Raw genomic sequence first — 27,780 nt, 5'->3', positions numbered from 1 at the left:
TAATAAGCGAATGAATAAATAGATGGTCAACAAGAATACAGACAACTGAAGTATGTCAATATACAGCAATTAGGAAACTACTTAGAATCAGATTCCACACTAAACGTCCTGAGGGAGGTGAGTGGGGAACTCTCCAACCCCATGGAGCCTTTGTCATACCCTCAACAACCCTCAGACTATTTGGATTGAGCCCAATTAATAACCTTCTCCAAAACTGTGTACCCAAAAGGTACATTAACACTAATATCACCATTTAGATATTAACCATGTTAAAGAGCTCCCAGCAAGCCCACTACTGGGCATATACCCTGAGAAAAACACAATTCTAAAAGACACATATGCTAATGCATATATATGGAATTTAGAAAAATGGTAACAATAACCCTGTATACGAGACAGCAAAAGAGACACTGATGTATAGAACAGTCTTTTGGACTCTGTGGGAGAGGGAGAGGGTGGGATGATTTGGGAGAATGGCATTGAAATATGTATAATATCATGTATGAAACGAGTCACCAGTTCAGGTTCGATGCACGATACTGGATGCTTGGGGCTGGTGCACTGGGACAACCCAGAGGGATGGTATGGGGAGGGAGGAGGGAGGAGGGTTCAGGATGTGGAACACGTGTATACCTGTGGCAGATTCATTTTGATATACGGCAAAACCAATACAATATTGTAAAGTTAAATTAAATAAAATTAAAAAAAAAAAAGAAAAGACACATGTACCACAACGTTCACTGAAGCAATACTTACAGTACACGGGACATGGAAGCTCTCCAGATGACCAGCAGCAGATGAATGGATAAAAAAGACACGGTACATATCTACAGTGGAATACAACTCGGCCATAAAAGGAACACATTTGAGTCTGTTGTAGTGAAGTGGATGAACCTAGAGCCTCTTTTACAGAGTGAAGTAAGTCAGAAAGAGAAAAACAAGTATCATGTATTAACGCATATATATGGAATCTAGGACTCTTGCCTGGAAAATCCCTTGGACGGAGGAGCCTGGTAGGCTGCAGTCCATAGGGTCACACAGAGTCAGACACGACTGAGCAACTTCACTTTCACTTTTCACTTTCATGCATTGGAGAAGGAAATGGCAACCCACTCCAGTGTTCTTGCCTGGAGAATCCCAGGGACGGGGGAGCCTGGTGGGCTGCCGTCTATGGGGTCGCACAGAGTCAGACACGACTGAAGCGACTTAGCAGCAGCAGCATGGAATCTAGGAAAATGGTAATGAACGTAGTAGAGAATGAACAGACCTGTGGACACAGCAGGGGAAGGTGGGGGTGGGATGAATTGAGAAAGTAGCAGACATGCATATACTATCATGTGTAAAACAGACACAGTGGGAAGTTGCTCTATAACACAGGGAGCCCAGCCTGGCGCTCTGTGATGACTTAGAGGGGTGGGACTGGGAGAGGAGAGGGAGGCTCAGAAGACAGGGGATATATATGTAATTATGGTTGATTTGCACTGGACTTCCCACGTGGCACCAGTGGTAAAGAATCTGCCTGCCAATGCAGGAGATGTTGGAGATGCGGGTTTGATCCCTGGGTTGGGAAGATTCCCTGGAGAAGGAAATGGCAACCCACTCCAATATTCTTGCCTGGAAAATTCCATGGGCAGAGGAGCCTGGTGGGCTACAGTCCATGGAGCCAAAAAGAGTCGGGCATGACTGAGCAACTGAGCACAGGACAGAAACCAACAACAGAACATTGTAAAACAATTTTCCACCAATTAAAAAATTAAAAAAAAAAAAAAAAGTACAGGATCCAACATCACCCCTGAAGGGCTTCTACCCACTCTCAAAAGAAGAGTCAAAGCAGAAGCAACTGCCTTCCTCCTCTGCAGACAGTGTATGTTTTAAAATAATATTGGTCATTTTCACAAGTCCCTTGATTCATGCAATTTGTCATCTGGACACTTATTTCCTCCTGGGCCTGTCCCATTTCCCCTTGGATGGGGAAGGATCATCCTATCCAAAGGGCCCAAGTCTCTTGAGAGACAGATGTGATCTAAGATGACAACCTCCAAAGCAGAAGCCTAAGGACCAGAGCATGAAGTGGTAGCCACACGAAGAAGGTAGAAGGTCCGCTTCCAGCCCTTTCTGCATTTGGGGGGCATCCGTACCACACAGAAAAGTCGTGGGGAAACTACTGAGCCAGGGGAACCTTTTCTTCCCTTCGCCAGCATTTCATTCTCTCTGTGAAAGCTTTGTGAAGCATTCATGTCACAGAACATTTATGATGTTGGTGAGGAAGTATATATGCCTACATATGAACACTTCAAAGCCCCAGCAAAATGCCTAGAAAAGCACACAAGGAGACTGGTCACTGTGCTTCTCTCTGGAGACACGAGCGGGATTAAAGGGTGATCAAGAGGAATTTTTATTATTTATTCCAGATGCTCCTGCCTGGTTTGATTTTTTTTTTTTCAACCACAAAAACATATTGATTTTGAATTTTTTTTAAATTAATGAAGTTGTCAAAATGAGGATAAAGGATCCATGTGGGCCAGTTTGGCCTCATGGAGCTGCCTTCTTCCGGCAGCTCTGAGTTTCTATTCTGTATGGTTTTCCCACCCTAGGCATGGAGTAGAAGATGCTGACTGAAATTGGTCCCGGCACAAAGTTGAGTCTTTGGTGATCTCATTTTGGTCTCAGACCTCCAGAACCGATGCACCACTGGCTGTGTTTTGAGGATGAAGTTCAGAGACTTCTGTAACATGCTCAGGCCACAAGATGACACAGCAGGATTAGAACTCGGAACCGCCGGGTGCCCCCGTTTCCACGGTGGCCTCGTGCTCCTCACCCAGTTCTGTTGACCACTGTCCCTCAGAATCTCCTAGGACCCATGGCAGCCCAAAGACACCCTCCCTCAACTGCTCCCGACCTCTCCACTCACCTACTCTCACCTCAGAAGTCACTCTTTCCAGATGAGTTGAGAGGGAAAATGCAAAGCTCATGCATTTTATTAATATTACCCCTGGGGGCTCCAGGGTATGTGAAGTCGGTGTGATCAGCAACTTCTCACTACCAAATTACAGGGCTTATTCTCGGACTTCCTCATCGTTCATGGTATGATTTGAATGCTCAGGTTTCTCATCCACCTGTCTGCTCCATAATAAGTTCATTCATGTTCAAAAAAGAAAAGATAAAACACAACAAAAAAGACAGAGGAGACATGACCAGTATGAAAATGTTTGGGGGGTTTTAGTCAAAACTGGTCCAGAATGAGTCAGCAGGGAGATGTGGATGACAGGAGAACAAATTTGAACTTGAACAACCTTGAAAGGACTGAAGCGGAGTGGAGAAAGTAATTAAGCCCCTTCATGCAGCATAACGGCAAGTTTCTTCGCCTTGCTGAGCCTCAGTTTCTTCATTTTTGGAATGGAGCTCATGATAAAGACCATGAGAGTAAATTGCTTAGCAGGGCACACACTAATTCCCTCCAGAAATAAAGGCAGCTTCATCATTTTCTCATCCACACTAAGAGGAGGCATTATCAGTTTCTGTAGTTTACTGATTAGGAAACTGAGGTCTCAAAGCTCTGAAGCAGTAGAAAATGACTAAGACCAGGTCTACCTGACTCTGAAGTCCATTTTCATAACCACTAAGCTATACTTCCTCCTCCAATTGAAAATTTAGAACAAAAAGAAAATCCCCATAATCTCATGCCCCAAGAGATAAACACTTTCACCCTTTTAAATACTTTTAGATTTTCTTCCATAAATTCATAAATATTGTGGTCCAAAGTTGGGGTTTATCCATGACATTCTAGTTTATAATTGGCTTTTTTTTACATTTACCAATTCATACTATAAGCATATTTCCAAGTCAATAAACATTTATTCCTCCAATCACTCTTGAAGGCTTCTTGCTATTTGTTCATACGAACTGTGAACATGCTGTAATCTATTCCACCAGATCCCCATCATGTGTATTTAAGTGGTTATGTTACGTTTTTCACAAATGTAATCAATGCTTTAGTAAGTATCCTGGTTGCTAAGTCTGTCTTTTAGATATTATTGCTAAAGTTGTATAGGACTGGTGGATAATGCCTTGTTCCCTGAGAACAGTTGGAGGGACTGACTAGTATCATTCTACCTAGAGAAATAAGACTGCGGAGGCAATAATGGGAGTAGAACAACTGTCCTCAGATGACTGGGGAGGTGTGTCTGGCACCATGACTAGACTTTCCCTAACAATCTTGAGCAGTAGGACCACAGGACAGCAGAATTCTGCTGACTGCAAAAGCACTCTCCACAAGCTCACCTGTCACAGGACGTATTCGTTAACCCACCTCAAGAAATGACAAGTTCCCCCAGGAAGGAAGACGCTCAATGTCATGCTGATCTCCCCCATTCTTCAAGGATGTTATAGAAGAAAATAACGTCTTCATTTTAGGATTGCCCGAATTTGGAAAATCTAAACTCTGTCTCTGGCTTACCAACTTAACAATTAATGTAAGGAACCTACTAAAAGCCAAGCATGTTACCAACATCATCCTGTTTAATTCACAGAGTGCTCTAATAAGGAATAGAGTGCAAGGGATAAACTAACTTACTTCAGTGAACACAACTGGTAAGTCCCAGGGATTCAAGCCTAGATTTTTCTAATACTAAAACCCTTGCAGGGGCTTCCCTGGTGGTCCAGTGGCTAAGACTCTGCACTCCCAATGCAAAGGATCCAGTTCGATACCTGGTCAGGGACCTAGATCCCTCCATGATGCAACTAAGAGTTTACATGCTGCAATTAAAGATACCCTCATGCAGCGATCAAGATCGAAGAGCCCATGTGCCACAATTAGGACCCTGCCCTTACAAATAAATATTGGTAAATAAGTAAATGTTTTAAGCAAAAAGAATTTGCTTCCTTAAAAAAACAAAACACCTTACAGTCAGGTATAGTGATTAAAAAAATGGCTTTTAGAGGAAAACAGACTTGGGCTCAAGAATATTCTAATACTAAAGTTTGCATACTTTATTCAGGAATATATTAATTCTTTTCTAAAATGAGCACATCTGTGTTATTTATTAACATTTTTGAGCTCCCCACCTTCCAGACACAAATCCACAACATGCTCAGACACATCACTCATTCATTCATTCATTCACTGCTCGACTATGAACTAGTGCCATGACTACAATGGATGACCAAGCCAGTGGTAGAACGTAACCTAATGGAGCTTCTGGCTTCCTAGAGAAGACAGATCCTAACACATGACCATAGTCAAGAGTGGAGAGGCTACTATAGAGAAAAACCAAGATGCTATAGGAGCACATTGCAGGCACTCCATTTTATCAAGGCAAGTGGGGTAAGTAAGCTTTATAAATGGGTCATATCTAGGCTGATCTGTACAGGAAGAGGAAGTGGGAACAGAGAATGAAATACTGGGTGAGAGGTGAACTGCTAAAGGGTAAAACATGAAGGGGTGAGAGGTCACGGGAAGGCTGCAAAGTTCAGCAAGAGCCCCTGGTAAGTATTAAGACTTCACCTTGAGGCCGATGGGGACCCATAGTGTTAGGTTCATTCCAAGAAGTAATACGAAGAGACTGGCATTCAAAGAACTCATCAGGGTACATGAGTGGACCAAGGTGGGCACGCCTGGAAGCAGAGGTTTTAGAAACAGCTTCACTCCAGAGCACCCAGGTGAACAGGGTGTTTCTGTGAATTCTGTGTGGAGCTTAACAGAGTCGTTTCCACTAGGATGTTCAAAAGCCAAACCAAGAAATATCTGGGTGTCAGAACTTCTTTCTCCTTCTTTGGTTCCACATGCCTAAATCACAGCAATTCAGAAGACTCTCCTTGGTAAGCAGAGCAGGATTCTTCTCATTTCTGGCTCCAAAGGTCCACCTCCAGGGAGCCTCAGCCTCAAGCCAGTGCAGGGGATGGAGAGGGAGGGGGAGCTGGAAGAATCAGGAAAACCTGTTCTTAATAATAATGGGTTACCTCCATATAATAACAGCTCTGGTTTACAGAGCACTTTCACAGACATTATCTCATTTGATTCTCACAGTAAATGGTGAGTCGGGCGGGGGAGGAGGGAACAGGGCAATTAGCACTGGCCCCACCCTTTCAAATAGGACCACTGGTGGCTCAGAGAGGGTAAACGATTTGTCCAGGATTACAAAACCCGTGAGTAGTGGGGCTGGGAATGCGAGTTTTATGACTCTCGTTTCATGGCCTCAGCTCCCTCTCTTGGAGCTATATCTTTTGGAAAGTGAGAGCGATTCATTCCGCCTATGGATATCGTCTGTGTGCCCATTGTCTCCTAACAATGGGGAAGTCAAGGCTAGTAAAAGATGCCTGGGTGGATGGGGCACAAAACAGGATGGTTTTGAATGCCATGGGCAGGGGATTTGACAAGAAGGAAACAGGCTGTCAATGTGTTCCCCGGGCTGGGGACCAGCTGGGTGTCCCAGAGGCAAGAAGATGCTAGCTGAGTGTCTGCCCAACGGGGTGGTGTTTGGGTGAGAAACAGGGAGAGGAGAGATGGGCAGGAACTCCACAGAAGAGTCAGGCGCTGCTGTGGCTGAGTCCTTTTGCTGTCCACCTAAAGTTATCACAATGTTAATCTGCTACACTTCACCATGGGCTTCGTTCCCTGGTGGCTCAGATGGTAAAGAATCCACCTGCAATGCAGGAGATCTGAGTTTGATCCCTGGGTCAGGGAAGATCCCCTGGAGGAGGGCATGGCAACCCACTCCAGTATTCTTGCCTGGAGAATTCCATGGACAGAGGAGCCTGGCGGGCTACAGACGTGACTGAATGACTGAAACTTTCATTTTCACTTAATTCTCCAATATAAAATAAAAAGTTTAAAAAAATCTGCTGTGAGTCATGATCCAATTATGCTCCTATAGGTCACTAATTAAGGTATCTCTAAAGTATCTTTTAATGTACAAATTCACAAGTCTTTTCTTCATTTATTTTTTCCCCCTTGCAATCTATTTGTTCAAAAAACTGAGTCACTTGTCCTAAAGAATTTTCTGGTATATGAATTTTGTGGTCCAAAAAAACAAAAAGAAAGAGTTAGGGACTGCTGGATGGATAAGCCCTTCAGCAGAGTCTGAAAGCCCATCTAGAAGTCAGAAACAAGAGCAAATTCCACGGAGAGCCCCACCATTTTTGAGGAGGGGCATCTAGGTAAAGGGTGCCTGCTCTGGTGCCTGTTTATGTCACCAAAGAGTTGATATGAAGAAAGACCTGAGGTTCTGTGTCTGGACAGCTGGGTGAAATCCACAAAGCAGAAACCAACTCACGTGGCCCTGCCAGCCCTGGGGTCTGGCAGCTGACCAGGAAGCTGTGAAAGGTTCCTGTTTGGGGAGCAATTGAGCTGTGTCGCTCCCACCCCCAGAGAACCACAGAAAGGAATTTTGCAAGGATGATCCACAAACAGCTATGGGGGAAGGAAGGAGGGGATGGTTTCCCAGGATCCTTCTCGAGACCCACATCAAAATGGCCCTGTGGACTACATCCTGAAGTGGAGCAAATCAGGGGACATGCATATCAGACCACAGGCACCCATGGCACTTCCTGCAGACCTACCCTACCCCAAATCCTATGCAGAGCCCTTTATGCTTAAACCCATGCAATCCTTTTAACACCCCTGCACTGAGTTGAGGACACTGAAGCTCAGAGCGGATTAGCTTTCTGTTCAAGGAAGTGAACTGCAAAAAGAGATTTTTCTGGGAGGTCTAGAAGCTCGGAACCCATGTCCCTTCCACTCCCCACAAAGCCTTGTGAGTTTGTATGCTCGAAATAGCATGGCATGGAGAGGAGAGGAAAGGGATGTGGAATAGAGTGGAAATTGTGTCTTAAGCCACCACCCTGACTCACTCGCCTTAATAAGCATCTAATGACAGCTGAAGTGTCTGACTTGGGGGAGTAGGGTTTCCAGAATAGTCCTGCGGAGGGGAATCCAGACTGCCTGTGACTGGGGTGTGAATCAGCATGGCAACTTCCAGGTCAAAGAGGAAGCCTTAATTAACAGCAGCCCCAGATGGGAAAGGAACAGTGACAGGACTATCTGACAAGCCTAGGACCCACAGGGACTACATCTTGGTTTCCCACTTCCATCTCCAGTGTTATTTCAAACCACTTTTTAAGATGCATATTATTTGCAACAAAGCTTTCCTACAAGTCACTGATACAAGGACCCCCATCCAGCTTCCAGTCTCTACTATTGCAATGACTGCCATTGGAAATGCTCCTGACCTCCTCTCTGCCTCTCAACCTTTGACCTATATCCCCACAGGGTGGGGGTGGGAGGTAAATCTGGAGTTTGGGATTAACGTATACACACTACTATATATAAAACAGATAATCAGAGACTGACTCTGAGCTCTTTCATTGTGCCAGGTGCTATACCAAGTGTTTTATAAGCACGCGTGCACCTGTGCTCAGTCACTCTGTCATGTCTGACTCTTTGTGACCCCGTGGACTGTAGCCCACCAAGTTCCAAGGTCCTCTGTCCAAGGGATTCTCCAGGCAAGAATACTGGAGCGGGTTTCCAGTGGGGATCCCAGAGATCTTCTCAACCTAGGGATCAAACCCACATCTCCTGCCTCTCCTTCAAGGATAGGCGGATTCTTTACCACTGAGCCATCTGAGAAGTATATACCAGATCGCTTATATACCCACTTTATAAGTCTGAACTTATTTAATTGTAGCTACAATGTGATGAGCAGGTATTTTGTTAGCCCTGCTTTACAGATAAGGATCTCAAGGGAGGTTAAGTAATTCACCTAATATCACAAGTTTAGCAATTGAGGAGTGGGGATTCAAACCTGGGACTGTCTGAAGTAAAATCATTCTGTAACATGGCCAGTTAGATAAGACCCGATGGGGACCTAAAGTCAGGGTTCAGAGTAACTAAATGGACATTGTTCCCACATCACACTGAAGGCTGCAGCTTATTGTGGGACAGCTATCTCTCTGGGGCTGCCTTTATCACTTCTTTTCCCTGATGTGGCTTTGGGGTCACCTCACTAGGAAGGCCTTTTGTTTCTTTGTTACAGGCTGCTAACTACAGATAGTTATAAAAGATAAGAAGCAGATGTATCCGGGTGCATACCTCTGCAGCCCAGCTGGACACCACTCCTTACTCCACTTGTTCCTTTCCACCTGCCTTTTATTGCAGAAAGGCCATACTGCTGCTGCTGCTAAGTCGCTTCAGTCGTGTTCAACTCTGTGCGAACCCACAGTCGGCAGCCCACCAGGCTCCCCCGTCCCTGGGATTCTCCAGGCAAGAACACCAGAGTGGGTTGCCATTTCCTTCTCCAATGCATGAAAGTGAAAAGTGGAAGTGAAGTTGCTCAGTCATGTCCGACTCTTAGCGACCCCATGGACTGCAGCCTACCAGGCTCCTTCATCCATGGGATTTGCCAGGCAAGAGTACTGGAGTGGGTTGCCATTGCCTTCTCCAGCAGAAAGGCCATAAGTTAATTTCAAATGCATGTGACAGCCTCAGTCCCTTAGCAAATGCTGAGGAAGAGTCACTGCACCAAGTATCTTTAAATAAGAGCGTTGTTTCCAAGAGCAAAAAATGTATATATTTTATAAACTTATTTTAGAGAAATGCTTACTATGACAGACTCTCATAGCAGTTTACCAAAACCTGTTACCTCTTCTTCCTGGGCTCATAGGACTACAAATCCCAATCTTCCTTGTGGTTGGATTTGGTCATGTAATCAGGCTGTAGCCAATAGAAACTGAGAACATGTGATTCACACCACTTCCTGGTCTGGCCCCTAAGAACCTTCCTTGGATGCTCTCCTCCACACGCCTTTCACTTCCAGGTGACTGGGATAGTGATCAGTGTGATCTTGGAAGCCATGAGATGGAGATGGTATGTAGATGGATGTTGACTCAGAGTCTCTGAATGACTCCATGGGGCAGATTTCCCAGCTGTCAGTCCTGGGAACCAGCCTGACACTTACTCAAATCCTATACTTCTTAAAATGATTATAATTAGTTGTCCATGAATGTCTTTACCCAGTAGTGTATAAACTCAGGACAGGCATATTAAGATCCTGACTGCCTGTTAAAGCACCTGGCAAAAAGTGGTATCCAATAAAGTTTTATTGAGTCATCAATGTCAATTGACTTTATTAAATTCATGAGCTGCTTCTTGACTTTTGTTTATTCTTCACTGGTATTGTTTTGTTCATAACCATGTTTGGGGTGTATTCTTGAGAGAATATAATTATCTCATACCCATAGACAGATGCCTAAATTTCATCCTTAGAGTATCATCACTTGATGTAATATTTGAACTCTCCCTTACGTAAAAAGTGCCCTGAAACAGTAATACTTTAAGCAACTTTGAGTCACTGATACTTCTATGTGAAAGAGAAACTGGAGTCACTTCTTTAGAGAGCCAGAGAGAATTTAAGGCCCTAGAAAAGAGGTTTCTACTTCCAGACAAACAGAAGTAACAGTGATAGGATTAGCTTTTACAACTGAAATAAGCAAAAGGCAGACAATGAAACAATGATTTTCAAAACAAAGGGCATCAGAAAATGGGCATGATACCTGAAAGATGGCATGGAAATAAAGAATTTGGGGCAAAGAGGCAAAAAATCTGGTTTCTAGCTCAAATGAGCCCTGTAATTGCCCTACCTTTCTGCCTTGAGACCATTTCCAGACCTCAGCACAGGGAAGAGGAATTCTGTCAGAGCCCAGCACACACAATGAGCTGAGATGAAGCTAGAAGTTCCACAGAACAGCATGGCTAGAGCTCTTAGAATGCAGAACAAGACAGGAGAGAGCTGCACAAAAAGACAGCCTCAAGACACACGAGGGTAGGAGCGGGTGGGGTGAATTCAGAGTAGGGTTGACAGATACACACTGCCGCGTGTAAGGCAGATGGCTAGTGGGAAGCTGCTGTATAGCACAGGGAGCTCAGCTCTGTGCTCTGGGATGACCTAGTGGGGTAGGATGTGTGTGGGGCTGAGAGGGAGACTCAAGAGGGAAAGGATATATGTATACTTGGAATTGGTTCACATTGCTGTACCGTAGAAACTAGCAATATTGTAAAGCAATTACATGCCAATAAAAAAAGAAGTCTATACACATAACTGAATGGTTAAAACGAAAAAGATTGACCATAGCAAGTAGCGGGAAGGATGCAGAGGTACTTGGAACTCTCCTCCATACTGATGGAAAAGTAAATAGTACAAACACTTTGAAAAGCAAAGTATTTAGCAGCTCTTTAAAACGTTATACATACACCTGTCATGTGACCCAGCCATTCTATCCCTGGGTATTTTCACAAGAGAAATGAAAGCACATGTCCAACAAAGACTTGTACAAGAATGTTTATGGCAGCTTTGTCTAAGAGACCCAAACACGGGCAACAGCCCATGTGTCCATCGACATACATCCTCCCCTACAGTGGATACCACATGGCAGTAAAAAGAACAAGTGATTGATATATACAATGAATGATTGATATATGCATCAATATAATTGTGCTGGTCGAAAGCCACATGCACAGAAGAGTGTAATGATTAACTCCATTTATGTGAAATTCTAACAGATGAAAACTAACAGCAACAGAAAGTAAGTCTTTGGTTCCCTTAGAGATAGATGAGGGTGGAGTGGGCAGGCAGAGAGGGGCTGGAGCAAGGGATTATCAGGGGACACAGGAAAACCATAGGGTAATTGATATGCTCATTATCAGCATTATCTTGATTGTAGAGATGTTTATATGGGTGTAAATACATGTTTCAAAACAGACTATACACTTTGCGTATGTCAATTATACATGGATAAAGTTGAGTTTTCTTTAAAAGAAAAAAGAAAGGAAGAAAGAAAACAGAGATGTAGATGTCAGTAATAATGAAAGCTCCTCAATCTTGCATAAAATGAGGTCTGAAACACACCTGCCCTATGATTCAGTAATCCCAGGAAAAGTCACATTCAGACATCTGCTGGGACCTCCCCAGAGATGGCTGATGTAGAATACTGCTCAAGAAAAAAAAAAAAAAAAGACCTGGTTTCTAGCTCAGTCCCTCCTTTTCCACAGTGAGTGTCTTCACAAGGAAAGGCTGTCATGAGTTGATGGGGCAAGAGCCAAGCTTTCACAGTGGGAGGCAGCAAGGATAACAGAAAAGGAGTTTGCAAAAGAGACACACCAGGATTGGCTTTTCTGTCTTGTCATTGAAGAGAAAGGACATGAAAGGGTTTATACAAAGCTTAACCATACAGTTCACAGCATGAACCTCCTTTCACAAGTGACCTGCATTCAGGTCAAGAACCAGAACATCATCACAACCCCAGGAAGGCTCCTCCTGCTTCTTTTCAATCACTGCATCCACCCAGCAAACCTCAGTTGGATTCCCACTTCCTCCCCAGTAGCAGTGTGACTTTCAGTACATTTTTCTCATCTATCAAGTGGAGCCAGTAGTGCTAATTTACTAAGTGGTATTTGTTAATGAAAGAAGAAAGTGAAATAACATGTCTGAATCATTTGGCACAAGGCTTAACATGTCAGAGGTGTTTTACACCTGGGGAGATCCCTCCCCAAGAAGAAGTTTGGAAGGGCCGGACCCCAGGGGCAGGGGAGACCAAGTGGGGAATGCCTTGGCAGAACACCCCAAAGTGAGTCACTTAGCCCTTGCGGGCCTCTGTCTCCTGTCCCGCACAATGAAGGCCCCATAAATTCTGGACGCAACATCACAGCCCTCCAGGGCACCTTGCTCCAGGATCCAAGGATAAATAAGACACATCTTTGTTCCTTAAGAGCACAGACTCCAGAGCTCTCTGGTTCTGATCAGCTGTGAGCAGGAATCTAGTTTCTGTGCAATAGTGCAACCAGTTATGAACGCCCAAACAGGGAGACCAATGCCCCCCTTTATCCAACTGCTTATCACATACACCAGAAAGCTTTGTAAAATCCGAGTGTCACACCCTCAGCCTCCCAAATCAGAATGTGGATGAATTACTAATGCCCGAGGGGATTCTGGTGCAAATGGTCTGCAGAGAAGAGAGCATGTGGGAACCGCTAGTGAGGGAGTTCCAGTGAAAGCTGTGCTGAGCCCAGGATAGACACAGCAAGTAAACCGCTGCTTTTTAAAATACATCTCTAAGACCAATTTGCTTTCTCTTCATTTGCCTCTTCCCCCTAACACGTGCCAAAAACATACTCTCAAGAATGTCCAGGTGTTTGAGCTCCAATCAAGCAATTCATTTCTTCTTTCAAACAAGAGCTTGTGTTCTCCTTCTCCACTGAATGTGAGCTCTCATGATTTCCCTGGTTTTGAACAGCACCTGATGGCAAAGAGACAAGTCAGTCCCAGGACCTCCTCCGAATAAACAGCTGCCCAGCATGGAGAAGCTGTTCTGTCAACCAGCAGGCCCCTAACACAGATGATCCCTACACCTGTTGTCATGGTACTGAAGTTAAGTGCCACCCAGCATTGAGGATGTCTGTAAGAGCCTGCTTAAAGAAAGGCCCATGGCATTCACTTTCCAGCCATGATTTGTTGCAAAATAAAGATTAATGATTAGTAATAGTAGCAATAGCCAGCATTCACAAGACACAGAACATAAGCCCAGAAATCCCTGAGCACTTCGCATATGTTATTTCATTTAATCCAAGTTACTGATTGAATTATTGGTCCCAATTCTCTAAGGCTTTTTTTTTTTTGCCCTTATCCAAACCCCTTTTCAGATATCTTTGTAGTTCTTCTCCCTAGAGATGGAGTGTACTTCCCTACCCCTTTCCCTCAGACAAGTTTAGACTAAATTTGTCAACCCCCCAGATATCTGAGTAAGAAAAGTAGTTGTGATGTGAAATCACTGAGTATTGGGTGATCTGTTCCATAGCAACAAATAACCAATTCAGTCCCCTAGAATGCACCAGGATTCAGACCCAGATCTGAGTAACTTGGAAGGTTTTCCCCTTATGTAGCTGTAGATTTCCCCTCATGCAGAAATTCCATGAAATCTCTGTCCCATTACAGTATAGATCAGCAGGACATTCTGGTCCAGACTGCAGTTTCATCTCATATGCAAATTTAATGATATCTGCAAAAGAAAAGCCCCATAAAATACTCACTGCTAAAATGATGTTGGGTATAATTGAATCTTGGTTTGATTCAAAAGCACCTCAGCATTTTTCAGTGTCTCAAGGCCATTCATATGAACAGCACTTAGGAAAATAATCAAGAAACCTCATGGTTCTTACTTATCTAAATTTCTTGTGGAAACCATATGGTACATGTCAGAAAGAGAGATAACCAGGCATCATCCGACTCCTGTTGGAAGTACACGCCACCACTAACGTAGGATTCTTGCCTGAAAATCAAACCTGAATCCAGTCAGGTGCCTAAGTACCATTTACAGAAAATGGCATAAACCACAGGACGCAACCTGAAAATCACAGATAGAACCAACAACTCGTTTCTTCAACAGATGACATGTGAGGGGAGGGAGAGGCTGTGAGCTGAACTGTGTCCCCTATAAAATCATATGTTGAAGTCCCAACTCCAAGTACCTCTGATTATTACTACCACTGGAAGTAGAGTGTTCAAAAAAGTAATTAAAATAAAATGAGGTGGATTTCCCCAGTGGTCCAGTGGTTAAGACTCCATCTTCCAATGCAGAGGGTGCGGGTTCAAACCCTGGTGGGGAAACTAAGATCCCACGTGCCACAGAGTATGGCCAAAAATTTAAATAAGTAAAGCTTGAAAAGAAGGAAGGAAATAGAATTTTTAAAGAGTTAAAATGAGGTCATTAAGGTGGGCCCTAACCCACCATGGCTTAGGAAACAGGAGGACGCACAGGTACAAAGGGAAGACGAGGTGAGGATGGGAGAAGCTGCCATCTACAAGACAAGGCAAGAGGCCTCACAAGAAACCAAGCTCCCAACACCTTCCTCTTGGGCTTCTGGTCTCCAGAACTGTGAGAGAAGAACCTTCTGCTGTTTAAGCCCCCTCCCCTAACCCACCAACCAATGTACTTTGTTATGGCAGCCCTGGCTAACTAACACAGGAGAGGGGAATCTATGATTGAAAGAAACCCAAGAGATCACTGCCTCAATGGACACGAGTTTGAGCCAATTCTGGGAGATGGTGAAGGACAGGGAGGCCTGGCTCATTGCAGCCCCTCAGGTCACAAAGAGTTTGACACGACTTAACAAATAAACAACCACCAAAGAGACACATCAACCAACTGCCGTGGATGAATTTCATTTAGATAATGATTCAAACAAAACACTGAATTGCACACACATGTTTGCCGGGCACATAGTAGGTTCTCAATAACTATATAGATGGGTGAATTCATATTTGTCCCTTATATCCAGAGTTGGCAATTTGGGCATCATCTAACCTTTGAAGTGACTTAGCAGCAGCAGCAGCAGCATTTCATGGAGCTGAAATCAGCCTCCAGTGATTTTCACCAGCTGGTCTTTCATCCCAATTTCTGATACCACCCAGAAAAAAAATCTTATTTCTCTTCCAAATGTGAAGCCTTTCTGTGAGCCGTAGGTCTCCTCTTTCCTGCCCTCCACACCTGCTCCTTCACCTGTTTCCATCCCCTCCAGATAGTCCTCCGTCCTCATGCTCTCTGCTCACCCCCAGAAAGCCCAGGTCCCCCTCCTTTCTCAAGAACTCGCTGCTCCCTTTGCCAGAGACCAATCTGGCCCTAACTATCTGCCCAACCCACTCTTTTGCTTTGTCCGGGTCTCTGCCTAAATGGTGCTTCTTCGAAGTGGTTTCCCTGATGCTCCCTGCTATAAGGAGCATGTCCAGTCTCTCTAGTCCTCCCTTCATCCTGGGTTACTGCCTTATGCTTTTTGGCAGCACTGCGTGGCATGTGGGATCTTAGTTCCCCAACCAGGGATTGAACCCATGCCTCCTGCATGGGAAGCATGGAGTCTTAATCACTGGACCTCCAGGAACGTCCCACTGCTTCTGTTACAGCACACGTTATACATTCATTTGCACCTTTCCAATCGTCTGTCTCCATCCAATAAACCGCAAGCTCCCTGAGAGCAAGGATTCTGTTTGAACTCCTGCTGTGTCTGCAGTACTTAGCACAGACTCTGTCACATGGCAGGGGCTACACCAATAGTTTGGCATAAATAAGTAAGTGACAGCCGCTGTTTGAGTGGGACTTTCTGGTTCCTGTGACAACTGTCTTTTATTATTTTCCTTCTTCCCTTTAAATGGACTCAGCAAGGAGCCTGGAAGCAGAGGAAGCTTGTCAGCGAGCCACGCGGCCCCGTCAGCATCTCCTCCCACCGGACCGCCCAGGCTGCTGCCAGACAAGCCCACAGCCACTCTGTGGCCATCTGCAGACCGCCAGGCCCCGGGCAGCTTGGCCCTGGAGACAGCAGGGGTCCATGTGGACACAGGCTTCACACCACGGGGACTCATGCGACTCTCTCCTGCTGGCACTGCTCCTTTGCGTCTGCCCATGTGTATCTTGGCTTGCAAAGCCTCTGTTTACAAATCTGGGTCGAAGAAGGACAGGAATCCCAACAACTCGCGATTCACAGAAGCCAGCCAGGGCCTCGCATTCCCGTTTTTCCTCGTAAGAAGGCAGCATGGAGAAACGTGGTCATCAACTTGACTTTGAGGCCACGCAGACCCAGGTCACATCCAGCTGTCACCTTTATTTACCATCCACGTGACTTTGGACAAGTCACATAATCTCAGTGAGCTGCGATTTTTTTCATCTTGCAAAGGCAGGTATGCCCACTTGTTATCAGAATTACAACCAAGACATTGAAGAGAGTGGTCCATGGAAGTCCTTCAAAAATTTGACAGTATCATTTACATTTCCAACATGCCCCATTTCAGGCAGAAATTCCAGAGTTGTCCTTGACTCCACTCCCTCCCCAAGACAACAGGCCTCTACTGGAACCATTGCACCTCCTATCATGAATGCCCCTACTTCTCCATCACTATGAGGACCCCACAGAAGACGGGTGGATACAAGAGCAGACTCAGGAGCTGTCAGGCTGGAATTCTAATCATGTCTCCATCACTCTTTAGCTGGATGATCTGGAGAAAGTTACTTCTCTTCCATGCAACTCAGTTTTTGAATCTGCCAAATGGGGATGACGGGGCTAACAGTGGAGCAAACAGAGCTGATCGACTTCTTTAAAGCCTTCCCCACCTTCTTCCCCTCCCACCTCATTGCCACCTCCCATATGGAAACTGGGAAGCCAAATCTCAGAGCTCCTCCTAGCTCTCCTTGCAGCCAGGAGTGCGTGTGACTCCCTCTGGCCCCAGAGATACAAATCCAAGTCAGCCACTAAGTTCTGATAGATCTTGAGATTTACATGATCAAATTCTTACGAAGGTTTAGGGCAAGTCTTGACAAATAGTGCATGAATGATTGAGGGATGAAAGTAGAAGGGTACAAGCTGTGCACGACTCAGAATTTAGTCAGAGGAATGAGGTGAGGGCTGGGGTAGTACTAGGAGGTTCCCAGGTGGTGGATGGTTCTAGAAGAGAGGATAGGATGAGGGTGGGTGCAGGATGTAGGCTTTGGCCAGAAAGGGAAGAACCTGTGTTCAGGCATCCTTGAGCACTGGGCCTGGACACTCCCAGCCAGGCTGTCCTGGGACTGTGTCAGAAGAAGCCTGTGCCTGGAGGGAAGCCAATGAAAGGGTTGACACCAGGGACCCACCATCCACCAACAGACTGAGGTGCTTATGAGCTGGTCTCTACATCGCCCAGTTTACAGACAGAGCATTCCAGTCACCGTAAGTGTGAACAGTATCTTTCATCTATGCTGCCTGGTGGCCTGCTGGCCAGACAGGGTAAAGCTTTGCGGGTAGCCTGAGGGCAGAGGGCTGCAAACAGCAAGAGTCCCTGGGCTGCCCTGGAAAAGCAGTAGTAACCGCAGCCCCACTCAGGGTGGAGGGTGGAGAGAACTGCCATGCCTAAAAGCCCCTCACATACCCAGTCCCCAGCCGCAAGCCTGAGCCCAGGCCCTCCAATGGCACGGAGTTTATGGAGAGCAAAAGGAGGAAAATTCTTGAAGGGATCTGCCCTGGCCGAAGAATCCACTCCTCAGCTTCCTGAATCTGGGCGGGTGCCTCCCTCCCACCCAGGCTCCCACAGGTCAGAACTGCTGATACAGGGGGAGAAGCCGGTGAACAACCAGTGGGTACCGATTCCCCTGAAAAAGTGGCTCTGGGGTGTCCCACCAGGGCGACCCATCACTGCTCAGAGGATGTGTCCAGAGGCTGATGCTGATCCTGGCTGGTGCTTGCCCCAGCTTGGAGATTTCTCAAATATGTAAAAGGTTATATTATGCTGGGCACTCAGTAGCCCTTTTGAAAACATGTTTTAAATGCCTCCAGTGTCCAGTTGCTTGCGGGCTTCACCTGGATCATGACCATGGGGAGTGTTGTTTCCAAAATGCAAACCAAACCGAGTGGCTTTCCTACTCAGAGCCTTTGGTGGCTCTGCTTTAAGGATGAAACTGAAACTTAGCCTGTTTATCTCTGTCTTGTTTTTCTTTGCATGCTGGACATCTCCCAGTAATTTATACCCCCCAAATTTTATACCTCCAGGTATGCCACTCATACCTGATTGCCTCTGTATATAATTTCATTCATCCATTGAATAAGTATCTATTAAGCAGATACTGGAGAAGGCAATGGCACCCCACTCCAGTAGTCTCGCCTGGAAAATCCCATTGTTGGAGGAGCCTGGTAGGCTGCAGTCCATGGGGTCATTAAGAGTCAGACATGACTGAGCAACCTCACTTTCACTTTTCACTTGCATGCATTGGAGAAGGAAATGGCAACCCACTCCAGTGTTCTTGCCTGGAGAATTTCAGGGACAGGGGAGCCTGGTGGGCTGCCGTCTATGGGGTCGCACAGAGTCGGACACGACTGAAGCGACATAGCAGCAGAAGTAGTAGCAGCATCAAGCAGATACTGAATGCTTCTATGTCAGCTGCTAAGATACAATGAATGAGAGTGACTTCCTGTCCTCAGACACCACAGCATTAGACGCTGAAGTTCCCATACCCAGTAGCACAGCACAATCACCCACAGGACTTTTTAAAACACAGCAGTATCCTGAGATAGGAATAAATCAGCAGGCAAAAATGTTACAAAAGAAAGTGGGAGCTGAGTTCAAATTTCTCCTGTTCCCAGGACTCCATATGATGAGTGGGAAAACCTGGGTTTTGGAGCTGAAAAGATTGGTTCGAAACAAAAGCATCCTTGTATTCTGACCTGCTGAAACATTCCAATTTTACATCTGTTGCCTGATGAAATCCCTAAGAGTGCCCCCTTTCACCCTCAAAAGTGCTCTGGCTTGGTTGATAAATTGTATGGTGACCTTATTCTAAAATCAGCTTTACCCAGTGTATATGTGTACCATATCTTCTTTATCCAGTCCTCTGTTGATGGATATTTAGGTTGCTTCCGTGTTCTGGCTATTGTAAACAGTGCTGCAATGAACATCATGGTGTGTGTGTCCTTGGAATTATGGTTTTCTCCAGGTACAGATAAAACAAAAAAAAGCTCTGAACATCAAAGTTTGGAGGAGCTTCCTAGTTGATGATATGTGGGGAGAGTGATGCATCCTGATTCTGTAAGGAGAGGGCATAGCAACTCTGTATTCAGGACCCTGCCAGACCTTGTTCTATGCATATCTTCATTTGGCTAGTCCTGGTTTGTATCCTTTATTTAAAAAAAAAAAAAAAAAACTGTAATAATTCTCAAAAAATAGGCTTTACCATTCCTACCTATGAGAACCTGGGGAGATTGTTGAAACTCTCTGAGCCTCAATCTTGCCATTTGTGTCCCAAGGTGAGTCATACTGTGTTAGAAAGTGTAAAAGTAACTGAGGTCATGGCGGCAGCCAAGTGCCTGGGAGAGGAGGTGCCTAATGCAGAGACGCTGTCATTGTTCTCTGCCTTGTAGGAAGGAGCCCTCATTTGCTCTGCGTTGTTTCCTGACAAATGAAATGAAACCTTAACGATGAGAACACATTCAGATGAAAAATACAACATTTATGTTTGTGGAGAGATGGACTTGAGTCAGCAAGACATCCCTCAGATGGTTGCTGGCCAGGATGGCAAACTTATCTTGAGTATCTCTGTGACAATATTTAACCTCCAGCTTGACCTTCTAGAAGGTAAGGCTGTACCACCCTCTTTGCTGGCCGAAATTTCTTATACAGTTGGATCACATGCCTCCAATGATCCCAGATTCAGGCTATTTTGGTGTCTGGGGCCAAGCAGAGTTGACAGAGAGACTGACACATTATCTGTCTTGATGACCATCTGTTTGGCCACACTCTCATGACTCATCAGATGGTAGGAAGGACCTGCCACAGCCTGTCTGCACAGTGACTCACGGATGCCCACCAGGAAGCCCCCTTTTTTACGTCCTCTTTCTGAGCTCTTCAATGAGCATTTGAGGCCAAAGGGAACCTGGAGAAGAGAGAGGCAGAGAGCTCTGCCAGCTGGATGGAGTGTGGTCTGATGAAGCATCTGTGAGAGGCAGGCAGAGAAAGAAGGAAATTCCAACACAGCTGGACCCCCCAGGGCGGAAACTTACAAACAGCCAGAAAAAAGAATGCTAATAAAAAAGAGTGAGTATTCATAATATGGCAGAGATCCTCAAAGGTTAAGGATCTCAGCAAGGACAAAAAGAAAGGCCAGAGCTTCCCAGAAATCTAGAAATCTCTTTGGATGAGTTCATAGGAAGGAATAGCAGATTCTTTACAGGTAAAGAATCTGCTTGTAATGCAGGAGACCTGGGTTTGATCCCTGGGTCAGGAAGATCCCCCAGAGAAGGAAATGGCAACCCACTCCAATATTCCTGCCTGGAGAATTCCATGGACAGGAGAGCCTGGCAGGCTATGGTCCATGGGGGTCACAAAGAGCTGGACACGACTGAGCAACTAACACACACATAGCCACGTGAGCAGATTGCTTAAAAGTCTAAGTATATCCATCAAACATGAAAGGGATCAACATGGAGATGGTGTCTGGAGAGTCTAGAATGAAAGGCCAAGATGGGAGTTACCCAGCCTTGTTCTAGAAAGACAGGTGTTGTGGCTGGTAGCAATTCAAGTCTCTAGAATTATTCTCCATTCTCTAGCATGAGTCTAAAAGCAGTGATTCATTTTCATAAAGTGTGGTGAGCACAACTAAGGCCTCTACAGAGGGAAAAAAAAAAAGCACCGTATTTTACTGGTAATGTGGAGGAGCCTGGGGGCTACATGATATAGGGTCACAAAGAGTCAGACACGACTGAAATGACTTAGCATGCACGAATTCACTGGGGCTTCCAGGTGATGCCAGTGGTAAAGAACCCACCTGCCAATGCAGGAGACATAAGCGATGTGGGTTCGATCCCTGGGTCAGAAAGATGCCCTAGAGGAGGGCATGGCAACCCACTCTAGTATTTTTGTCTGGAGAATCTCACACACAAAGGAACCACAACTGCAGCCACTTAGCACGCAGACAATGTATTCGTTTATACCACTTGTATACTGAAGGCATCATATTACATGCTATTTTTCTTTGAACATTATTAAGTCAAAGTATATAAACTTCTTGCTTCAGACACACCAAGCCTCAGAGCCCATGCAAGTGTCTCTGCCTTCAGTCTCCTCTAGCCAACCTCTGTCCACCCAGATTCTTGCCTGGCAGCTCTCATTCCAATGCCTCCTTCACAGAGCAAGGCTTTCCCTGACCACCGTGCCAAACATCATGGGTAACCTGGTGGTTCTCACTCCAATCCGCTGTCTGTTTCTTGTAAAACACATCCAGCATCTCATCTCCATACCTTGGTTTGTTTGTTTATTATATACCTCTATCCTTCAAAATGTAAGCTTCATGAGAGTAAGAATTCCTCTGATTTATTCTTGCCTCAATCCCCAACCTCTTGCCCATTGCTTGGTTCACAATAAGGTTTTTGGGTTTGTTTGTATTTTTAATTTTTTATTGGAGTATAGTTGCTTAACAGTGTTGTGTTCATTTGCTGTGCAGCAAAGTGAATCAGCTATTCATATACATATATCCTCTCTTAGACCCACAGAAATGAACTGTGGCCTTAAGAGTAGCATTCTTGCATGAGAGAAACAAGTATGAGTTGTGGCTAGGGCATGAATTATGCACCAGCCTGGGTATGGCTGTGGGAGGATGTAAAATATTTGCTGATAATTACACCCCTCTCCCCTCTGACTGAGCCGCAGACCTGGGAGTTAGGTAGGAACAGACTGTTTGCCTTTTGGTGTAAATATGGATGGGAGAACATGGCTTCCTCTTCTGATGGACTGCCTCACCGAGTTGCAGCTACAGAACTTCAGGGATTCCTCCCTCCTCCCCTCCCTCTCTCATCCTTCCCTCACCCGACTCAGGGTACAGCCTGCTCCCATGGGCTGACCTTATGTCAAAGGCAGGAACCAAGAGAACACATGTGACTCCAAAGATAGAGAGAAAATGAATAGCAGGCTAATGGCAGCTAGGGTCCTGATCTCAGCCTTCTGGGTGTTGTTGTTCAGTCATGTCTGATTCTTTTCGACCCCATGGACTGCAGCATGCCAGGCCTCCCTGTCCTTCACTATCTCCCAGAGCTTGTTCAAACTCATGTCCATTGAGTAGGTGATGCCATCCAACCATCTCATCTTCTTATGCCCTCTTCTCCTCCTGCCCTCAATCTTTCCCAGCATCGGGGTCTTTCCCAATGAATCTGCTCTTCATATCAGGTGGCCAAAGTATTGGAGTTTCAGTATCAGTCCTTCCAGTGAACATTCAAGGTTGATTTCCTTTAGGATTGACTGATTTGATCTCCTCACAGTCCAAGGGACTCTCAAGAGTCTTCTCCATCAAAACAGTTTGCAAGCATCAGTTCTTCAGTGCTCAGCCTTCTTTATGGTCCAACTCTCACATCCATACATGACTACTGGAAAAACCACAGCTTTGACTAGACGGACTTTTGTTGGCAAAGCAACATCTTTGCTTTTTAATATGCTGTTTAGGTTGGTCATAGCTTTCCTTCCAAGGAGCAAGTGTCTTTTAATTTCACGGCTGCAGTCACCATCCACAGTGATTTTGGAGCCCAAGGGGAAAAAAAAATCTATCACTGTTTCTGTTTCCTCTTCTATTTGCCATGAAGTGATGGGACTGGATGCCGTGATCTCAGTTTTTTGAATGTTGAGTTTTAAGCCAGCTTTTTCACTCTCCTCTTTCACCTTCATCAAGAAGCTCTTTAGTTTCTCTTTGCTTTCATTATTAAAGTGGTATCATTTTCATATCTGAGGTTATTGATATTTCTCATGGCAATCTTAATTCCAGCTTGTGCTTCATCCAGCCTGGCATTTCTCATGATATACTCTGCATATAAGTTAAATAAGCAGGGTGACAATATACAGCCTTGTGGTACTCATTTCCTAATTTTGAACCAGTCAGTTGTTCCATTTAAGATTCTAATTGTTGCTTCATGACCTGCATACAGGTCTCTCAGGAGATAGGTAAGGTGCTGGTATTGCCATCTCTTTAAGAATTTTCCACAGTCTGTTGTGATCCACACAAAGGTTTCAGTGTAGTCAATGAAGCAGAAGTAGATATTTTTCTGGAATTCTCTTGCTCTCTCTATGATCCAACAAGTGCTGGCAATTTGATCTCTGGTTTCTCTGCCTTTTCTAAACCGAGCTTGTACATCTGGAATTTCTCAGTTCACATACTGCTGAAGCCTAGCTTGAAGGATTTTGAGCATAGCCTTACCAGTATGTGAAATGAGCTCTTCCCCAGTAACATATTGGACACCTTCTGACCTGGGGGGCTCATCTTCTAGTGTCATATATTTTTGCCTTGTCATACTGTTCATGGGTGGGATTCTTACAGCAAAAATACTGGAATGGTTTGCCATTCCTTCCTCCAGTGGACCATGTTTTGTCAGAACTCTCCACTGTGACCAGTCGGTCTTGGGTGGTCCTGTATGGCATGGCTCATAGCTTCATTGAGTTATGCAAGACCCTTCACCAAGACAAGGCTGTGTTCTAAGAAGGGGGATACCAGGCTCACCAGCAAAAAAAAATCATTATTTCATGGACAGAAGTAAGCCAGGGTAGACACTTCCTCTCCAAGTCTTCTGAAATTGTAGAAGTTTTATGTGGAAGTGGACTAACACAGGGATGGTTGGAAAAGAGAACAGTCCTCTGTTCAGTTAATGTCATGGTCATGCATATGTCTGGGTGAAAGGGGAATTTAAGAACCACCATGAGCAACCAGGAGCCTCTGGAGGTTGTGGATTATGTCTTTAACCATTACTTGGATATCACTGGCCCTAGCATTTATCTCTGTGCCTGGAAAACCATAGTGGTCAGTAAGTGTATGCTTAACAATGTGTGCTGAAGGAATGAAAGATTAAATGGATGCTTAAATGCATTGCAGATTGAGTAAAATATATTCTATATCAGCCTTTTATCTGGTTAATTTTAATCTAATCTTAATTCCTTATCACCTTAAGATACACACCCCAAAGTTGAATACACAAATATTCAAGGCAGAGAACCAGAACTTAGATGGCATTGATCCCACTAATTTCTGGCCACGTTGTGAACCCTCTTGGGAAAACTTTTAGCTCCAAACCAGCTGAATTACTTAGAGTGAGTGATCTGCATCATCTGTGATCAAGCAACAAGCTACTTCTGTCTGCCTCCCATCTCTTGAGCAGGGGTTCCTCATTTGGGTCCATGGATTCAACAAGGATCAGGGGACATAATTCTTGAGTTTGGACAAGAAAAAAAAACACAGCTTTATTTTCACGCACAAATGTAACTGAAATTTAGCATTTTCATTATTTGTGAATATAGGCAACAAATCCTGGTGTATAAATAATATCTGTGATTTTTGTCATCCACAAAATTACAGATACTCTCCTATCTTACATCAGGTTGTTGTCGGTACAGGCAGACCTCATTTCATTGCACTTCACTTTATTGCACTTCACAGATACTGCATGTTTTCTTTTTTACAAATTAAAGTTTTATGACAACCCTGAGTTGTCAGATGATGGTTAGCTTTTATTTCCTAAGCAATATTTTTTAATTATGGTCTACACTTTTTTAAAAGACATAATACTATTGTTCACTTAATAGACTATAGTAAGTATGGTGTAAACATAGCTTTTATATGCACGGGGAAACCAAACATTTATGTGACTCACTTTATTGTGATATTTGTTTTATTGCAGGTGTCTGGAACCAAGCCTGCAGGATCTCTGAGGTGTGCCTGTACTCAAGTCTACTTCAAAGTCAGCTGAGCTATTAAATCTCTTAGATCTTATTTAATGCCTTCATAAATAAGTGCATATTGTGCTTGTGTAGCTGGGCTTCCCAGGTGGTACAAGTGGTAAAGAACCCACTTGCCAATGCAGGAGACATAAGAGATGCAGGTTCGGGCCCTGGGTCAGAAAGATTCCCTGGAAGAGGGCATGGCAGTCCACTCCAATATGCTTTCCTGGAGAATACCATGGACAGAGGAGCCTGGTGGTCTATGGTTCATAGGGTTGCAAAGAGTCACACATGACTGAAGCAAATTAGGAGGCATGCAGGTGTTTTTGTAGCCAGGCTCTAGGATGGTCCTTTAGGATCCTCCCCAACCCCACTTATCAGCTATTCATGCCCTGGATAGTCCTCTCCCATGATTGTGAGCTGAACCTAATGACTTGCTTCTAATGAACAGAATATGATAAGAGTGAGAGGGTGCAGCTTATAAGATGAGGTTATCAGAGATGTTGATTTCCACCTTAGTCCCTGTCCCTCTCACTTACTCACTCTCATGAAGCAGCTACCATGTTGTGAGCTGCTCTACAGGAAAGAATGAAGAACCATCTCAGGTCAACAGTCACTGGGGAACTAAAGCTTTCAGTTTGACCTCCCATGAGAAACCAAATCCTGCCTACACCCACGAGTGAGCTTTGGAAGCAGATCCACCCCCAGTTGATCTGAAGATGACTGCCATCCTGCCCAGCTCCTAGACTGCAGCCTTGTGAGACATCCTGAACCAGAAGACTCAGCTAACCATGCCCAGATTCCAGACCCACAGAAACATGAGAAAAGAGATGTCTGTTGTTTTCATATGTATTTTATTCTCAGTAAAAGATAAAAAATGCAGTTATCTACCATCTGGCTGTGTATCTATTATCTATCAACTCTCCATTGATTGATAACTATCTCTCAGTATAATTCATTTCCTTTAAGGAGGGGTCATAGACTTCACCAATCTGCCAAGTGGTTCATGCCACCCAGATGTTAAGATCACCTGCCCCAGACTCTGTTTTGGAGAAGATATGGGTTCTGGAATGGGCATTAGGTCATGGCATACATCTGAAGCCACATCCTTCTGACTTTGGAGGTAGTGAACAACAGGAGTAAGGAGGACTAGGGGTGGGTTTGGTTCAGCTGATTAGGTATCACAGGTTGGAGCAGAAGATTCTCATCAAGATAGCAAGAGATGCCAAAGTAAAACAAGGAAGCAGAGAACCCACGTGGCAAGTTTGAGCTCAAAGTCAGAGGGATGACAGAGCAAAGGGCAGATGGAGATGCCAGGGATGGGGCCAGGTGAGTCAGACCTGGGGGGAAAAGAGCTGGCCTGACTGTGCAGTGTAGGAGTTCCCAGGGAATTCTGTGTCCTCCAAGTGCTTTAGTCTGATGTTTTTAAAGGGCAAGGCCAAAAAAGAAAATACATCCCATCTCTCATTGAGAGTAGAAATCCTATCTGTGTGATCGGCCTTGTACCCTGCTTTCCTGCATTGTTACCAAAGCCTGCATTCTTGTCTAGATGGTAAACTCCTTGAGGGCAGGACCTAGAGATCAATGTGCCCCATAGATCAATCACAGTATAAATTTTCATGAATCAAGTACCTGCCAAGGGACCACTCTGGTCCTTGGGAACAAAAGATGAATTTGGTTCAGTCTCTGTCTCAAGCCATTCATAGTCTAAAGACAGAGCCAGATAAATACTGACATTGGCCTTAGAAAACCCTAACTCAAATGTGAACTGTACTTCTAATCAGGTCTGGTGGCTCTCCAAGCCTTGACTTTACATGGAATAAAGGAAAAGAGTAATGCATTTCCCTGGTTCGTGGAACATTAAATGAGATGATATGTTTAGACTTCCCCACATACGGCCTGACATGTCACAGGAACTCCTACCTTCCTTCCTACCCTACTGCTTCCAGTCTTCTGGTTTCAAGGCCTCGAGCACTTATTTGAGGTCTGATTCCTGCGTGAGAGCTGTGGCAGACTTCTGAAGGTGGGCCCCTCTGCCAGCAGGCTTGCTTTCTCACCAACAGATGATACGAAGCTACACGACATGTTCTCTGAGCTCTCAGAGGCAGAGGCCGTGTGTAACTCATTTCTGTAACTCCAGCAAGTAGAAGAGCGCTGCCTCCAACAAGGACCTGCCCAGCACATGTGTGATGGGCGAGGAAAAAGAGGAATCCTCAAAAACCCTCCAAAACTGCATGCAACAGTGCTCTGCAAGAAAGGTTACCATGAACTGGAGAAGTAAGGGGTTTGGCCTGGCTCTTAAAAATGCCGAAGACTTAGATGAATAGAAGAAAACTGGTGGTGGTAAAAGGAGGAAGATATGGAAGACTTAACACCAGCCTTAGAATAGGGGCACCTCTGAGCAGGAAGGAGAGGCATGTGATGGAGGGAGGGCCACAAAGGGACCTTCAGTGGCCTCATTTTTTTTTTAAAGGGGAATTCACTGGTAGTCCAGTGGATAGGACTTCAGCTTCCACTGTGTGTGTGTGGGGGGGGGGGG

General features: G+C 44.9%; 1 long non-coding RNA gene across 1 annotated transcript in view; it reads right to left on the bottom strand.

The window, feature by feature from the left end:
* LOC147359664 (uncharacterized) overlaps nucleotides 1-27,780 on the bottom strand; it is a 68,564-nt gene extending 40,784 nt beyond the window's left edge. The window contains exon 1 of the long non-coding RNA XR_015141130.1: nucleotides 1-27,780. This exon is cut by the window's left edge and continues 3,607 nt beyond it. This is a non-coding gene — a long non-coding RNA (uncharacterized LOC147359664).

Source organism: Bos grunniens, chromosome 14, assembly GCF_055505025.1.
Source record: "Bos grunniens cultivar Pamir isolate PY7600 chromosome 14, Bosgru_T2T1.0, whole genome shotgun sequence".
Classification (NCBI taxonomy): domain Eukaryota; kingdom Metazoa; phylum Chordata; class Mammalia; order Artiodactyla; family Bovidae; genus Bos; species Bos grunniens.
The sequence above is the reverse complement of the archived record's forward strand: the minus strand, read 5'-3'. Positions and strand labels throughout refer to the sequence as shown.